General features: G+C 39.4%; 1 protein-coding gene and 1 long non-coding RNA gene across 2 annotated transcripts in view; one reads left to right on the top strand and one right to left on the bottom strand.

Annotated features, from left to right (window-relative positions):
- The window catches only part of LOC126212992 (protein RCC2), an 87,717-nt gene that overhangs the window by 62,593 nt on the left and 8,723 nt on the right, over positions 1-16,401 (top strand). The window lies entirely within an intron of this gene.
- Positions 1,116-16,401, bottom strand: part of LOC126212993 (uncharacterized) — an 81,194-nt gene continuing 65,908 nt past the window's right edge. Inside the window, exons 2-3 of the long non-coding RNA XR_007541027.1 lie at positions 8,326-8,528; positions 1,116-1,734 (exon numbers count right to left, since the gene is read on the bottom strand). This is a non-coding gene — a long non-coding RNA (uncharacterized LOC126212993). The remainder of the gene's footprint in view (positions 1,735-8,325; positions 8,529-16,401) is intronic.

Raw genomic sequence — 16,401 nt, 5'->3', positions numbered from 1 at the left:
CGGCTCGAAATGTGGGTTTTCTGTTTCGCCAGTCATTGTCTTTTATGCTGTTCGTCCATCTCCCAAAGCTAGTGCATGGATAAACTGCTCACAGTCTTAGGACTACATGACAAAATACAGAATACAAACACTAATGGAGAAGATTTTAAGCCACGGCAGAGAGCCTTATTACCAACTGCACAACTGGAGCAGATGTGTGCACAAGAAATCCTGCTGGTGCGACAATGGCGATACCTTATCTATCAGACTGCTGATTGACAAGGGGAGATATGACAACTTATGTTTCATGAAACACAAAATTGTAATATATTTTAGAAAACAAACAGAAAGGGCCTGGGATATTGCGCAAAGTGTTGGTGCAGTCTTGACGGCTATGATTGCAGTATTCTAATTTTCCAGATGTCGCAAATAATGCTGAAGAGAAATCTTAAAAGATTACCAGCCAGTGTTTCTGGTTCTATTGCTGATTTCTTGATATTATTTCGGTACTTCTGCTGAACTAACACTAAACTAAAGATCAGAGCAAAGTTGATGTATCTGTACTTAGACATTTATGGTTAGTTACAACAGTAAAAGCAAGTCTCATAGCATCCTGTGAGCATTGGTATGTTAATTCTCGGTACTTTTTGTAGGTACATATTACATGTGACAGTTTGTTTTACAATTGAGAAATACATGTAACTAAACACTGCACGTCTTATCTGCCAGGTCTGGATCGGTGCAAAAATGTTGTTGAATACTGTAGCTTAGATTTAAAATCTGCATTTCTCATCCAGAAACCCCCCCCCCCTCTTCTCTCTCTCTCTCTCTCTCTCTCTCTCTCTCTCTCTCTCTCTCTCTCTCTCTCTCTCTCTCTCTGACAATTGCAAAGTTTAATTCAGATACCACAGTCAACACTTCATTTTGTTCCTGTCTACTGCTAAATACTTCCCTTGTGTTAGACACATTTCTTCCTCACATCCTTGTGTTCCATGCCGTTTTACCCTATATCACTTACAAAGTAAGAACAGTACCAAAATACAAAGTGTATAATGATACTTGTCATCATTTTGATGAAATATGAAAATAATATTAAAGAAAACAACTCGCCGCATAGTTCAGGCGTTTAATGAATGGTCAAAGGCACATAGGAAAGTGATAAGATGCAAACTCTTTGTATGGTGTCCTCCTAGCTAATTAAGACACGCACATTCTTGGTTCAGGTTACGTGCGTATTGAATGCACAGTGCGTCATCTACACAGCGAGTTGTTTCTTAGCTTCACTTCTTCCGTTGTCCAAATAAATAATAAAATATTCCCAGTCCAACACTTAAGAGTTCATAACAGAGTGGCAAACATGAAATGTGCTTCCTCTGCTTCAACTGCCAATGTTGCTCCTAACACTCATGTTCATTTTCAAAAGTTCTGCCACTCACACTTCAGCATAGCTGCCTTCCCATGTTGGTTGTGAAGGGACACTGTATGGTACTGTTTGGAGGTTGCAGTTCAAATTTTTGAGGTCTCCCTGCACAAATACGATCTCAACGGAGCATGAGCAGGATTTTAAAGTTGGCCTTTCCTAGAGTGGGCATGTGTGTTTATTTGATTCGGCTGCCCTTCACCGTGGACTGTTCTTGCTGGCATGGAGGATTTCTTCTGGTCTGGCGGCTCGTTCCGATACCACTGTCAATTCTCGCTGTTCCTCTGCTGCTGGCGGGCTCACGCTCTGGGCTAACAAACCTACCACGGTGGGATCTGTTGGGAAGAAAAGAAAAGAAATGCTATTATTCCAGCTGCAGCTTTGCACTTCACAGTGAGATAATGGCAAAATGTTGTTTGGGAAGATGGGGGGAGAGAGGAATGTTATGGCTTGCCACAAGAGATAAAATTGTTGAGAGATTGTTGTTGCACTTTGACTTTCCACTGGTTAATACACACCTTTTCAGGAAATACTACTGGGCCAATTTCATGAAAAATGCTGTAATGACCTCGGTGTGAATGAGATACTAAACTCTTTCCGTCTTTCATTTCACAGCCATTTGTGAGATGTGGTGAAACAAATGGTTAATGTGCGTAAAGACAGTACTCTAGTGTAAAGACCTGTAATGAGCTGCTTCCAGGCATAAAATGAGGCACTCAAATTCCCTGAAAAGTGGACAGGAAATAAAAAGCTACCTTAGTTAACATTCCTACAAATTCCCTGAGTACTAGATTCGATGAATAGAAACCGTTGTTAACAGCATGAAGAGTAACAATTTTAATTTTTAAACTTAATATGGTTAAGAAACCAGCAGTTTGAGATGAGAGAGGAGGAAAAGGTACTTACAGCCCTTCTGTTAACTTAGTTTAGAGCACTTATAAATCTTATAGCATAAATGCAGTGTAAAAAGCTTAACACAGAACTGAGGGTACTTCTTTTTTTGTATGCATGCAATAGAAAGGACATTACTACTTCAATGAAGTGCAATAATTTGCTCTTGTAGATACATTGGGCACGTGTAGGCAAGTATACTATTGTTTTTGGGAGGTGGGGATGGTAATGTTATTGTTTAGTTGAGAATCCAAGTAGTGAGATAGCGCCCACCATCCGCACTTTTCCGTTCACCCTGTATTTGACTGGTAATTTTCTTAAAATTTTAAAATAGCTTGATTTTAACCAGCAAACCAACCCAGTGTAAAAGAAGGTAGTTTTCTGGGTACATCTTGGGTCACATTTTGCCAGTACTGTAACAGTTTCCTTAGAATTTTCCCCCTTGAAACAGATTTTCCTTGAAAGAATAAAATTTTTATTGAGTATGCCAGCATTAAAATAAACCAGTTTCATCAATACTGAAAACCTCTTTTACGTCATATTGTTGAGAATATAGATGGTAATGTTGATTGCAACCAGTCTGCAGTCATAGTTGGTAAACATAATTGTTAAAAGGACAAAAATTGCATATTGTTTTCTTGGGACTGAAGTATTGTTTTGTGGTAATTATTTGTTAGTAGACAGTAAAGCAAAAAGGTGCAGCAAAGAACAATGAGTTGTGAAGATAATTAGAGAGGGAGAAGAGAGGAAGTGGGGAGAATGCCAGTGAAAGAAGTTGAACAGGCAAACACACAAGGTAGATTACAGATTGCTAGTGGATGTTGTACTGTTGTACCTGTACTAAAGCCAGTACTTTAAATTAAAAGTGCTGTGGGCATTTAGAATATCTTGTTAATCTTCTTGACTTACTTTGCTTCATAGCTCTCCAATCCTGGAATAAGTATTCTTATCTTTAGTTATAAGTCATGACGCTTCATTTAGCTACTGCTTATTCAGTTGCTAAGTTGTCAATGACACGTAAGTAAGTTCCTCGCTTCCTTTCTTTCCTCTCAAGTCATACTGATGGTGTTGCATCCTGTTAGCAACATTACATGACATCTGAGCGTTGAAAGGCATGTATAGGACCTTTCATTTTTGGTCGTAATTTGTGATTAAATACACAATAGGCATCAAAATATTCGTCAGGGATTTTTTTTTTTATCATCTATAAAAAGGTTGCGTAAATTTTGTAATGTGTTTAGCTGCTGATGTAACCGGAACTGGTAACTGTATGGAAAGTAGAAATGTGTGGCTCAGTTTCACATACTGTATCATACTTGATGTTTTTGGAAAGCCTGCAAGAGTTAACCGTTATTTGAATAATGAATCACTCCACCAGTTATGTATTTTTTCACGCTTAGCACAACATGTTTCTAGAATTTATTTTCATCGAGCTACCTTCCTTTAGGAATGTGGATGCACTCAGCAACTGTGATATTACTTTCACCAGATGATGGAGCACAGCAATCAGTCGTCCTTTCCTTTCAGGTTTTTTTAAGCAAACCTAGTTTTGGGCTAGTGCCTAGCCACTATCAATGCACTACTTCATAGTGTCAATGCATGTCCTAGTACATCACTCCCTTGTTGCTTGCGCTTCTGTCACAGTTTGTTCAAGACTCAAATGAAATGCAACAGAAGCCCAAACAATAGAAGACTGACATACTGTAGCATGCATTGATGCTATTAAACAGTGCATTGATAATGGCTAGGCAGTAACCAAAATCTAAATTTGCTTAATAGTATCTGAAAGGAAAGGACAACTGGTTGCTGTGCTCCATCATTTTGAAATTTATTCTAATTGTTATACACAAATATTTATGTAAGTATATTGTGTGGTGTTTCTGTTGGTGTTGTTCCTGTCCTACACTGTACTCATCTTTTTGAAGTAATTAAATACCGTGCCTCCTCCATTAGGCAGGAAACCACACACATACAAACTATCATTCACAAAGTTTGTTTGTGAAACATCACAAAAAATGCTTACGTAACAATTTGCACTCAATAATAAGAATAAATTCTCAAAATGTTTCTCGATAACTGTGTAAAAATACGAAATGGTACTGTTTGAACAAAAAACATTCGAGCAATGCAAAGAAGACAGACGTGTCAACTACAGTGCATTTAAAATAAGTTGAGACTTTTGACAGTTCGACATGTGCTGGGTATGTCGGCAGGTGACCTACTCGACGCAGAACCTGGCAGGCTTGCTTGAATGCGAGAACAGCTTATGGTATAATTAAACAGCTTTATGATGAATCGCCTATCTTTTCACTAATGGTCGTACTTATTGTGATATTTCAGTAGTATATAAACTACTGCAAGAAATTCTTAGTTTGCTCTGAAAAAGAGGTGTTGCTGTGAATTTGTGATTGGTGTATGTTAGGTTGTTTGTTGCTGTGTGTTAAATGTAGGTAATACATCGAATTATTCTTCAAACTTGGAAGGATATCGCTGTCCGTTTCAAATCTGGAGAAAACAGAATGCGTGAAAGCGCTCCGTCACAAACTTTTGCATCAGTGAAAAAACTAGTATGAAATATTCATAAACTCCTCATATCTCGTAAATGGTTTGAGATATTGAAACAAGATTTTGGCAAATGATAGCATGCAAAGACAAGCGTGTTTTACCATATGATTAATATGCAAAACTTCCATACCTATTGGGGTATTCAGGCAACTGCATATTTCTCAATAAAATAATGTAATTATTGTGAGCCGTCAATAGCTGATGAAACGAGAATTGCTGTGGTTTTTGCAACAATATAAGTGAAGATGTTACTCATTTATTTTTATACTGAGACTGCTGTTTCATAAACTATCGACCTTACTTGCACTCAGTTGTAAGTTTAATAATACACTACTTCAGGATTCTGTTGCAATTTCAACTGCACTAGAATGTTAGTAAGATGAAATGAATGTTTCTAAACTGCTGTGTTTTGACATAAGAAGCAGATTTCAACATGGCAACAAAAGAAGTTACATATTCCTGAAAACTCATCAGAGTTCTTCATTAATCAGTGTCTCCTCAATGACCTTGTTGATATGGCTGACAACTCGAGACCATTCCTGTTCTGTAACATTTGCAGTGGCTTCTTTTGTCAGCATTTCAGCCTCAGTGAGTGTAAACCTGTTGTTGCCTTTTGCCACATTACGTTCCACCTAGGCCCATATACTTTCTCAGATTAAAATGAGCGCGAGACAGAGGAAGCCCGATTAAACTATGCACTTTATAATTAGCCTATTTGTCAGCCTGATAGAGTGAAGTTTTGGCTTATACAGCAATACGAGTTCCGTTGACTTAGCCTTATACATGCTACGTGCAATGTTACCTTGTGTAATGTTTCTTTGTACCCAGGGCAAAATATCCACTTTTGTTCACTGCTTTGTTGGAGATTTATATGCATCACATCAGAGTGGTATGGCGTTTTGGCCATTAGTATTGTTGAATTCCAAGGAAGGCTATGCAACATAACATTGCCTATCCAGCACTTTTATTTCAAATCTCATATTTAGATGTACTGCACTGTTCTTGTTGATGTGATGCAAACACAAAACACTTGTTAACAATACTTGATGACTACATAACACTTCAGTTCCACAAAATACAACTTAATAGTGAGAGCTGACGAAAATTGATGCATCTAATGTGTGACACCACACGGTATTGTTTATTTGGGGAGTGGCAACATGGGCGCTTTACCAGCTGAACCGCTGGTGGCACGGTGGGAAAGCTAGCTCACCATTGATATTACCTGGGCAACAGAATCGTGTCCCCCTCCAGTCAGCCAAACGTCAAAAGTTGCAACTAATTTTAAATTCACCATAGGGCTGCAAGTGTCCACGTAACCGACGTGTGATATGTGCGTATATTGCATTTGAGCTTATGCGAGGGTCTTATGACGACCACAACAATCGCGAAGCTGCACGTGTACAGTAGGGACGGTTTGTAAACGGTTGTGATTGGTCGTGATACCTTTATATTAGGAGGAACCTAGTTACTCCCACCAGCCACTATCACGAGTGGAGCTTGGCACCAGCAGAAGATAAAAGTACAAATTGTTTCGTCTTTTACCAATTCAGATTTGCTGAGTAGAGCACCGTGGAATCGAGAAACTTAACCGCGTAATGTTTAACACTTCTTGAAGGCCAGCATAATTTTTACCCAATTACATCATATTTTTTTCCACAAAAATTTTGTCATAAAGCATAAATTGCAAGAAAATTATAAATATGTCAATGCAAAATCGGGTGTGAATTAACATTGTGAACATAGGACATTTGAATTCTGGAAACATAAAAGTGGGGTTATACTGTACTTATTTTCAATAGTAACGTATGCAATTTTCCAGATATTATTTTGGCAGAAGATGAGATACTGAGTCCCCATTTTGTGGAGAACTTGAAGCTGCTGGTAAGAGTACTCCTGAACTTGGTCACATACATCTTTGTTGCTGCAAAATGACTTAATACATGTGGAAGATCCTGCCGATTGGTACAAGATAGTGTTTGTATGTCAGATTCTTGAATTGTATGTCTCACCAGCTTTGGACTGTTTGCGCAAGAGTGGCCGCATCTATTATGATAGCATTTCAATATATTTGAACGTCAGTGCCTGTCCTTAACTCAGTGCAACATTGACTTTCACAAATTTTGCTTGCACCACCTTGTGACAGGTTAGGCTCTGTGACAGGATACGGTTAGCAGAATGAATTTCACACAATGATGTGAAGTTAAAACTTGAATGAAACTGCCGCAAATAAAACATGTACCTCTATCATTTCCAGGTAGTGTTTATGTAGACTGAGCGTATCACCTTTGAACAGGTGTGAAGGTCACTCACAGAGAAGTTTCAGGAACACCTTTAGATGATGAAACTTCCTGGCAGATTAAAACTGTGTGCCGGACCGAGACTCGAGGTGTTAGGATGGGTCGTGAGTCGTGCTTGTTTAGCTCAGTCGGTAGAGCACTTGCCCGCGAAAAGCAAAGGCCCCGAGTTCGAGTCTTGGTAGTAGGCACACAGTTTTAATCTGTCAGGAAGTTTCATATCGGCGCACACTCCGCTGCAGAGTGAAAATCTCATTCTGGACCTTTAGATGATGTACCTGTTTTACTATCAGTAATAGAAATATACTCGTGCAGAAAAGGGGTCAGTCAAATTAAGGACTTTGTTCAATAGCTAAAAAGGTCTTAACAGTCCACTTTTAGATGTGCCATTCAACATCACTTCCATGTGATGAGTAACAGTCTGTCCTGTTTCATACTGTTTGTAGATTGTCTTATCTCCTCTCAAGAAGAAACAAACGTCAAACAATTGTGGACTAAAAGTAGTTGGAGGAGAGGAAAAGAGAGCCCTTTGCTGAGGATTAAAACAAAAGGGTTGTGCACCCAGGCATGTATATTCCTCACTATGGACTCTATACTATTGCTGTTCACCAGGTGAATGTAGTTCCGAGAAATCTCGCGCAGGACTCAAAAGATGTAAGAAGTGGTAGGTGTGTTGACTTTTTGGAATCGACTGAAAATGACCCCAGTATCTGGAGTGTGCCGTTACCGGTGACAAGATTGAAAACACAACTCGAGCAATGTTACTTTGGGGCTCTGGACAACATTTAAGTGGCTACAACTGACCAGATGACTGTCATTTCAGTATCGGAGTTCCAGCACTGCTGTGAGGCACGGGAGAGCAGTGTACAGTGCTGTGTGGCTTCTAGAGGCAAGTACTGTGATGCGGACAGTGTTTAGTTGTAATGATATTGGATTAAAACAGGTGAAAAAAATTCTCCCTCATTACTTTATTTACACACTTTGTAGAACACATTAGTGAGATATTTCCATAAATTTGGAGTTAATACAATGCCAGGAGAAACTTTATGTACAAGTAGTGGAAAAAAAAATAGGAAATAGGAACCTGACAAAATGGGAACAGCTAACATGTTGTCATAATTTTAGCAGCTACTTCTGTGTTAGTGTTTGAGAGAGTGACACAGAAATTGTTACCTGTTTTTCACGTTGCTGTAAGGATGAGGAGAGAAACAATTTCTGTTCCTCTTTCCGTTCTTGGCGATGTTTTCTTGTCGCTCCACTTTTGCAAATGTGCGTGTCTCGCCCAACCAGTGATTTATGTTGATTCCTTGGTTGCTTTTGGGCAGCTGCCTCGATGTGGAAGGTTGTACTGCTGCTTTTTGTGGTTCCTGAGTTTCCTGTTTTGCAAATAACAATCTCTATAATAATAGTGTATGTGTGGCGGGCAGGGGGAGGTTGTGAACAGAAGCAAACTATCATATGCTTGTGGATGATTTCTTACTAGTGTCAAAAAAACCTACATTTTTACTAACAAATATTAGAGAAAAAGAATTTCAATAATCGGTATGGATGGCAGAACCACAAAATGAAAGAGCACTTACAGTCAAGTGATACTTAAAGTAAGAAGTAAAACAGAAATGCAAAAAATGAGAAAATTAGGCAGATGGTGTGTGTGTGTGTGTGTGTGTGTGTGTGTGTGTAGAGTACCAAACAATAAAAGATTTTATTCGGACAGTGTTCAGAGAATGATGAGAGAAGGCTAACAAAAGAAACTTTTATGTCCAGGAAACGAGATGTATCTGACAAGTTAAATCACAAAATATTCAACACAAGCGACCCAGCATGGATTTGCACTGATAGCACTTAGCACCTATGACTGCATGACATGCTGGCCTAGCAGTAAAAACTGTATACACAAACCCTCTTGTGAATGAGTCTATTAGCGAAAACCATATCGAAATACCTACAGTTCATCAACTACATACATCCCCAAAATTCTCTCGGTAAACTGAAGTTATCCATTTGCGTTCCTAGTATCCATCTTACATATTTGTTCTATTTACTGTTGCTTTACAGTGTTACGCATAGACATCTAATTGGCATTGCTGTATCAAGCAGCACTACTAACACTGCATTTGAATGTTACAGGATTGTTTCTTCAACTCGTCTGCATTAATTTACCTTTTTCTACATTGAGAGTAAGCTGCCATCAAGCCAAATAGATATTCTGTGTAAGATGTCCTGTATCCTGTTCGCTGATGATACGTTCCCCGTGCATTACAGTGTCGTCAACAAACATTCAAAGATTGCTGCTTGCCCACTTTATCAAATCATTTGTGTATTTAGAGAACAAGAACTGTCCTATAACACTTCCCTGGGAAACTTCTAATTAAAGTCTTGCCTCAGATGAACACTTGCCACTGAGGACTCTATTCTAGGTTTATTATTTAAGAAGTCTTTCAGACACTTGTGTATCTGAGAACCTATTTGTTGTACCCATACCTTCATGTATAGTCTGCAGTGGAGCACTGTGTTAAATGCTTTCCAGAAATCTAGGAATATGTAATCTGCACGTTTCCCTTCATCCACAGTTTGCAGGATGTTGTGTGTGAAAAAGGGCAAGCTGAGTTTCAAACAATGATGCTTTCTAAATCCCTGCTGCTTTATGGATATCAGATTTTCGGCCCAAGGTAATTCGTTGTATTCAAATTTCGAATGTGCTCAACAATTCTGCATCAAACCAATGTTAAAGATATTTGTCTGTAATTTTGCTGTTCCATTATTTTATCCTCCTTGTGTACAGGAGTCAGTCACACTTTTTCCCAGTCATTTGGGACTTTGCATTGGTGAATAGGGTCACGATGAAGCCTTTTCCGTACAGACAGTGAAACAAAGCAATAGGCGGTAGTTCCTCATAGTCCAATCAATTCACACAAAAATTACTAGGAACCTGCCACGGCTTCACAGGGGTAACACTAAGCATATACGGCCAGGTGATTGGCATAGAGGTAATCAATTATATCAAGCAATCTTCTTTGTTAATCAGTGTATCTGTTAGTGAACACTGTATCGAAATTCCACTCTAGTTCCTAAAAAAAAATGCAGCAGCGGACTTAACTTTATAATATATAGTGATATAGAAACTACAGTGAGAAATGTTCTTAGAATCAATTATTTTTTTATTTCTTATTTAATAAAAAAAAAAAACTGGAAGGCATCAGTTGTTAAAAGTACAGGAGTTAAGTAATACGAAGGAAGAGACATAGAGTGGTGGATGGCTATGTGAAATCGTACACTAACTGAAGCTCGTTTGTTTTCATCTAGGTAAGAAGCTAAATTGGTATCAACATCATTGTAAAATGTGCTCGTATTGCTCCATTTGAACTTAAAAAATAACTCTTACTGTATTGACCTGTTGACAAAACTGCTAACTTATTCCACACATTTTTTCTCACTGTTATAGTGTATGCATGGGGAAAGTGTACTCAACCAACAAAATTTCAAAGGTTGTTCAGGGCTACTTCCAGAATATTTTGATATATTTCTTTCTCAGTGGCCCATTACAAAATATGATGGGTGTTCAAAAGAAAAAGTACGGAACAACACTGTGGGTATAATTGAAGTCTTTATTCGGAAGTAATCACCAGAGCCGTGAGCGCAACTACCCCACTGTTTCATGAGCCGATGGGTTTCCTGTTCCCAGAAAGCCTGTGGCGGAAACCATTCCTCCGCTTTGTCCTTCAGTTCGCTATCTGAGTTCGCACTTCCATTTGAGATGATTCTTTTAGCAGACCAAACACATGGAAGTCACAGGGTGACATGTCCGGGCTCGTAGACGGAGCTCGAGTTGCTCCCGCTCGAGCTGAGCCGTCGCACACAGTCTGACCTCGGAGAAACGTGGATGCCGGTTACCGTGGAGCAGAAGGACTCCCTCTGCGAGCAGCCCACACCATTTGCTCTCGATGGGCTTGCGTAAATTACAGTGTCTTAAAGTAAATGTCACTGTTAACTGTTTTTCCGTGCTCGAGGAATTTTGGGTATCGGACTTTGTACGTCGAAAAAGATGGTGAGCATTGCCTTGTCTGCTGAGTGCACAACTTTGCATTTTTAGGGGGAGGTAATGACACATACTTCTGGTACATCTCTCCCCAGTTGTGTCTGGCTCTAAGTGATAGCAATGCTCTCGTCATTGGTGATGGTCTGCTCCAGGAAAAAATGGGGTCTTCACAATATTGGAACAGGTGTTGCAGTGCTAGGCTCATAAGGAGTGAAAACCTTCCTATAAACCGACATGTTGTGCACGAATGTCCGTACTGTTCCGACACTGGCCCCCACCGTCACTTCCAAATTTCACACTGTAACATGCCAATCCCTTCTCACCAGGTCGTTAACATCTTCATTGAGATTAGCCGCAATTTATGTCTTTGCCAGGCACGGTCTCAGGTCATCAGTCACACTCCCGGCCTTCACAAAAACAGTTACTCCAGTTTCTTATTGACTTGTCGAATACACAGTCTCCCCGTATACGGCCGTCATCTGGTGACGAATATTGACCCATTTCACTCGTGCAGGCAGAAATCCGACATCATCTTGATGCTCCTCAGTCATTGAATTTTACAGTGTGAGTATCATAATATCTTCATACTCACTGCCACCTCAAATGGACAGGGAGCACAACTTCGTGCTTCTCTGCTGCATGTGCCCACGTACACACACAACCGTTTCGCATCCCTAGATGTCTAACTACATTATCCCAAAGTGATGTAGGCATATTTCAACTGGTTTGATTGTTACAACATTTTGTAACTTTTCATTTGCGTAGTCATAATAATTATCCCTATTTATCTTTGTATTGCACTAGAGATATTTTGCCCACAGCACAAATGTTAACAGTATGTGCTGTGTGTCTTGTTCGAAAACAAACTTGTTCAGTTCGTTCACTGTACCTAGTGTTGACAACTGTTAACACCCACTTTACTCTTCACACTCAAGCTTGTATTCAGCATTTCTCAGTTCCATCTCGGGTTTGTTTTCCGCGCAGTGTCGGTTATAAGCTAATTGCAATACAAAACAGTATGGACTCATTTACTGATGAAGAGTTCGTTCATGTGTGGTTTGTGTACAGATTCGTTGAATGCAGTGGAAGAGCAGCACGACGCTGTACTAAGCTGATATCACACGATGACAATAACAGTATTGTGTTTCTGAATGTGTATGTAACTACTTATATGAAATCAGATCCTTCAGGTTATTCAATAAATGGACCTCCGGTTAGCTATTTAAAAAATAAAGGGAATAGGTAAATTTTATATAGTATAAGCAGGAGTAGGTTTAATAATGAATAAAAAAATAGGAGTGCGGGTTAGCTACTACAAACAGCATAGTGAACGCATTATTGTGGCCAAAATAGACACAAAGCCCATGCCTACTACAGTAGTAAAAGTTTATATGCCAACTAGCTCTGCAGGTGAAGAAGAAATTGATGAAATGTATGACGAGATAAAAGAAATTATTCAGGTAGTGAAGGGAGACGAAAATTTAATAGTCATGGGTGACTGGAATTTGTCAGTAGGAAAAGGGAGAGAAGGAAACATAGTAGGTGAATATGGATTGGGGGGAAGAAATGAAAGAGGAAGCCGCCTTGTAGAATTTTGCACAGAGCATAACTTAATCATAGCTAACACTTGGTTCAAGAATCATAAAAGAAGGTTGTATACCTGGAAGAATCCTGGAGATAATAAAAGGTATCAGATAGATTATATAATGGTAAGACAGAGATTTAGGAACCAGGTTTTAAATTGTAAGACATTTCCAGGGGCAGATGTGGATTCTGACCACAATATATTGGTTATGAACTGCAGATTGAAACTGAAGAAACTGCGAAAAGGTGGGAATTTAAGGAGATGGGACCTGGATAAACTGAAAGAACCAGAGGTTGTAGAGAGTTTCAGGGAGAACATAAGGGAACAATTGACAAGAATGGGGGAAAGAAATACGGTAGAAGAAGAATGGGTAGCTCTGAGGGATGAAGTAGTGAAGGCAGCAGACGATCAAGTAGGTAAAAAGACGAGGGCTAATAGAAATCCTTGGGTAATAGAAGAAATATTGAATTTAATTGATGAAAGGAGAAAATATAAAAATGCAGTAAATGAAGCAGGCAAAAAGGAATACAAACATCTCAAAAATTAGATCAACAGGAACTGCAAAATGGCTAAGCAGGGATGGCTAGAGGACAAATGTAAGGATGTAGATCCTTGTCTCACTAGGGGTAAGATAGATACTGCCTACAGGAAAATTAAAGAGACCTTTGGAGAGAAGAGAACCACTTGTATGAATATCAAGAGCTCAGATGGCAACCCAGTTCTAAGCAAAGAAGGGAAGGCAGAAAGGTGGAAGGAGTATATAGAGGGTTTATACAAGGGCGATGTACTTGAGGACAATATTATGGAAATGGAAGAGGATGTAGATGAAGATGAAATGGGAGGTAAGATACTGCGTGAAGAGTTTGACAGAGCACTGAAAGACCTGAGTCGAAACAAGACCCCGGGAGTAGACAACATTCCATTAGAACTACTGATGGCCTTGGGAGAGCCAGTCCTGACAAAACTCTACCATCTGGTGAGCAAGATGTATGAGACAGGCAAAATACCCACAGACTTCAAGAAGAATATAATAATTCCAATCCCAAAGAAAGCAGGTGTTGACAGATGTGAAAATTACCGAACTATCAGTTTAATAAGTCACAGCTGCAAAATACTAACACAAATTCTTTACAGACGAATGGAAAAACTGGTAGAAGCGGACCTCGGGGAAGATCAGTTTGGATTCCGTAGAAATGTTGGAACACGTGAGGCAATACTAACCTTACGACTTATCTTAGAAGAAAGATTAAGAAAAGGCAAACCTACGTTTCTAGCATTTGTAGACTTAGAGAAAGCTTTTGACAACGTTAACTGGAATACTCTCTTTCAAATTCTGAAGGTGGCAGGGGTAAAATACAGGGAGCGAAAGGCTATTTACAATTTGTACAGAAACCAGATGGCAGTTATAAGAGTTGAGGGGCATGAAAGGGAAGCAGTGGTTGGGAAAGGAGTGAGACAGGGTTGTAGTCTCTCCCCGATGTTATTCAATCTGTATATTGAGCAAGCAGTAAAGGAAACAAAAGAAAAATTCGGTGTAGGTATTAAAATTCATGGAGAAGAAGTAAAAACTTTGAGGTTCGCCGATGACATTGTAATTCTGTCAGAGACAGCAAAGGACTTGGAAGAGCAGTTGAACGGAATGGACAGTGTCTTGAAAGGAGGATGTAAGATGAACATCAACAAAAGCAAAACGAGGATAACGGAATGTAGTCAAATTAAATCGGGTGATGCTGAGGGGATTAGATTAGGAAATGAGACACTTAAAGTAGTAAAGGAGTTTCGCTATTTAGGGAGCAAAATAACTGATGATGGTCGAAGTAGAGAGGATATAAAATGTAGACTGGCAATGGCAAGGAAATCGTTTCTGAAGAAGAGAAATTTGTTAACATCGAGTATAGATTTAAGTGTCAGGAAGTCGTTTCTGAAAGTATTTGTATGGAGTGTAACCATGTATGGAAGTGAAACATGGACGATAACCAGTTTGGACAAGAAGAGAATAGAAGCTTTTGAAATGTGGTGCTACAGAAGAATGCTGAGGATAAGGTGGATAGATCACGTAACTAATGAGGAGGTATTGAATAGGATTGGGGAGAAGAGAAGTTTGTGGCACAACTTGACTAGAAGAAGGGATCGGTTGGTAGGACATGTTTTGAGGCATCAAGGGATCACAAATTTAGCATTGGAGGGCAGCATGGAGGGTAAAAATCGTAGAGGGAGACCAAGAGATCAATACACTAAGCAGATTCAGAAGGATGTAGGTTGCAGTAGGTACTGGGAGATGAAGAAGCTTGCACAGGATAGAGTAGCATGGAGAGCTGCATCAAACCAGTCTCAGGACTGAAGACCACAACAACAACAACAAGTACTTATACGTTTAATAAGCAATGCGTGATTTAATGTTTCCTCGGTGGATTTTCCTTTCCTGAAACCGTACTGCAGTGGGCTCGTGTGTCCCCCCTGCCGCCGCCACCTAGATTCTGTGCACCTGTCACTGCAAAGATATTAGTTTAACAACACTATTATATATGCTACAATTTGGTCCACTAGCTTATGCTACCGTTCTGCCATAATTCTATCAGGCTCTGTTGCTGTTAACTTTATTATTGCCACCCTTACTTCTTCCTGGGCAAACGAAATCGCAACAGTCTTATTTACATGCTGCTCTAGTAGTTCAGAGCAAGTATACTGATGGTGCTCTGTGTCTTACACAGCAACAGAATTCTGCGTAGGTACTGCACTGATGTTTCCCAGTCATCGTCATGTCATCAGATCGAGTCGAGGTGCATTATACAGTGGATATCAAACATTGTTTGTTGCTTGTTTGTATGGAAACCCCAACTACCATTTGGTTCTTCACATATGCCTCCCATTTTTCTATTCTCATAGTAATTGTTCTTTATATTGTTTCTTCAATAGAAAATTAGTATCTTCTTGCCTCTTGTACTCTGCATCTTAGGGACTGTAGGGTGGGACTACAAGAAAGTTCTAAACCTTTTGACTTCCTAACAAATGCTGTGATTGCCTGGTATTGAGCTATCTAGAATACTTGCACCAATTAGTTGACTTTGGCTTCAACATCAAATCTGCTTTCTTGCAATCGTTGTTCCTTGAATTCTGTCGTTAAAAATTCCCTGTTGGCTTTGCAGAGATTGTGTAGTCACTCTAGATGGATGTTAGCACTAAGTCATTATCTTGCAGGTTCAGTTGTGAAACAAACAAGATTACTGTCACTTGTAAGTCCTTTGCAGAACCTCCAGTTTGGAATGTGACCACTGACCTTAGAGTTTGCAAGTAGGATATCTATATTTGAAGTAGAGGGTTTGAGACATGACACGAGGCAAGCTCTTGCGTAGCCTCCAGAAGACAGTATATTATTTCATTTATTACTCTCCTATGCCTCATTTGCATCCATAACGTAAAGGTGTCTTGTCGTGTCGACCCAGGATCAGTGCTGCTGCTTATAACTTTCCTTTGTGTGTTTGTATTTCTGGACTGTGATGAAAATTTTGGTTAGTTATGTAAAGTTTTCCGAAGGCAGTTATTATTTTTGTTCGTCGAACTGTTGATGTACTTTGCCACTGTTGTATTTTTATCCAGCACCACAACAGCAGCCATTGGAGATAACCTT

This window comes from Schistocerca nitens, chromosome 11, assembly GCF_023898315.1.
Source record: "Schistocerca nitens isolate TAMUIC-IGC-003100 chromosome 11, iqSchNite1.1, whole genome shotgun sequence".
Taxonomy (NCBI): Eukaryota; Metazoa; Arthropoda; class Insecta; order Orthoptera; family Acrididae; genus Schistocerca; species Schistocerca nitens.
Note: the sequence above shows the minus strand (reverse complement) of the source record. Positions and strands in the feature narration are given on the sequence as shown.